Source organism: Theropithecus gelada, chromosome 13 (genome assembly GCF_003255815.1).
Source record: "Theropithecus gelada isolate Dixy chromosome 13, Tgel_1.0, whole genome shotgun sequence".
NCBI classification, from domain to species: Eukaryota; Metazoa; Chordata; class Mammalia; order Primates; family Cercopithecidae; genus Theropithecus; species Theropithecus gelada.
This window is the reverse complement of record NC_037681.1, coordinates 12,048,537-12,050,263: the sequence shown is the minus strand read 5'-3', so window position 1 is coordinate 12,050,263 and position 1,727 is coordinate 12,048,537. Positions and strand designations below refer to the sequence as shown.

The 1,727-nt window shown below is 61.8% G+C and overlaps 1 protein-coding gene across 1 annotated transcript in view; it reads left to right on the top strand.

The window, feature by feature from the left end:
* The first annotated feature begins 408 nt into the window (after positions 1-408).
* The window catches only part of POU3F3 (POU class 3 homeobox 3), a 4,908-nt gene continuing 3,589 nt past the window's right edge, over positions 409-1,727 (top strand). Inside the window, exon 1 of the mRNA XM_025354256.1 lies at positions 409-1,690. The gene's annotated coding sequence lies outside the window, so the exon portion shown is untranslated. The remainder of the gene's footprint in view (positions 1,691-1,727) is intronic.

The following is a 1,727-nucleotide window of genomic DNA, read 5'->3' as shown; positions in this document are numbered from 1 at the left end:
GTGGGGTGGGCAGGTTGCTATTTTTCATGTTTCCCTCTTCGTTTTCCTTCTGATTCTCTTCCCCTCTCCCGTCCCTCCCTCCCTTTTATCTCCCCTTTCTTCCCCCCGCCCAGACCTATTGCGAACACCCAGAGCCGCCGAGGGAACGCCAACGTCTGGGCCGGACACTAAGAGTTAAGATGTGGCGGAGGGGGCGGCGGGGGAGGGGCGGGGAGGGGAAAGTGGCGAGGGGGAGGGAGGCTGGGGGACCACAGATTTCCAGCTTCTACGACGCTCTGCCTAAATTAAAAAGCAACCAATCGGAACGGCCGGAAGGGGGGCCTCGCGTCCTGAGCCCGTCATTCCGAGCCTGCCAATCACCCAGCGGGTAGCCAATCAGCGGGGGCCCTGGTGCTCGACTTCCTTGTATTTGGGAAAGTGTGGTGGTGGGTGCGCGCTCGCGGCGGAGGGTAAACATTCGACAGTCCCCGCTCTGAGAGGGAGGGACAGAGAGCGAACTGTCAGATCGGAGCGAGAGCGGGCGCCCGAGAGAGGGAGAGAGAGAGAGGGAGGGAGAGGGAAAGTGAGAGAGGGAAAGAGAGCGCGAACGAGGGCACAGAGCGAGCTCCTGCTGCAACTCTGCTCCAGCACGGCCAGCGCCAGCGCCCGCCGTCGGTGCACTCTACGAGCAGTGCAACGTGCCCACTGGAGTTGTTGTGTATCAAGGATCGATCCCCTATATGCACACACACACCTCCACCTCCACCAATGCACTCTTCTTCCTCCTCCTTCTCCAGACAACTGCTGGGAAAAAAATAAAACACCAACCCCAACCGTCAGCAACAAGGTAACAGAGCGATTCGACATCATTTTTTTTCCTGTTCAATTTTTTCCTTGTTATATTTGTTTCCTAATTTCTGCCCAAAAGGAAAGATGTCGCATCAGACTGTGACTGTTGCGAGGAGAATGAAAAAGGACTCTTGTTTCAGAGGCAACCAAGAGCTCGGGCAATAGCAACTTCAGAGAAATGCACCATCGCAAGAAGTTTTCCTAGGACAGAACAAAACTTGAAACGAGAGGACCAGAGGGGGAGAGCAGGAGCCAGCCTCCCCTCTCCGCATTCGCGAGCAGCCAGCAGCACCACGCTTTCAAGGACGAAAAAGTTTTACTACTCTAAGGGAAAACGAGTGAAATGTGTTCCTGAGGAGGAGAGGAGAGAGCGCACAAGGGAAGGAGCGGACCGGTTGCTGGTCATCCGTAATTTGGCTAAGGAAGAAAGGAGCAGCTTCTTTCTTTGTTATCTCCCGTGAAACCTTCATTTAGCAGGTGGACGGAGCCCCGCGACCGGGCAGAGTCCGGGCTCGCCCGAGGACAGGAGGAGGAGCGGGAACCCGCGCGTCCCGGGAGAGCGCCCCGAGTGCAGGTCCCCGCCCCGCCCGGAGAGCCCCGCTGGAGCGAGCCCAGCGCGCCAGGGCTGGGGGGCGGCCACGACCCCCCCTGAAGGGGGTGGCCACGGAGCGCACCCCGAGAAGCGAGCCCCCCTCCCCAGAGCGCTGCTCCTGCGGCTGCGGCTGCTGCTGCTGCTGCTGGTGACCAAGGCCGGCCGGCGACCCCCGCGCCCTGCCGAGCGGCCTTGCAGCTGCAGCCGGGGACCGCGGCGGCGGCGGCGGCGGCGGGGGCGGAGGCGGCGGCGGAGGAGGCGGCGGCGAAGGCGGCGGGGCCGGCGGGGGCCCGGGGCGGGGGCGGGG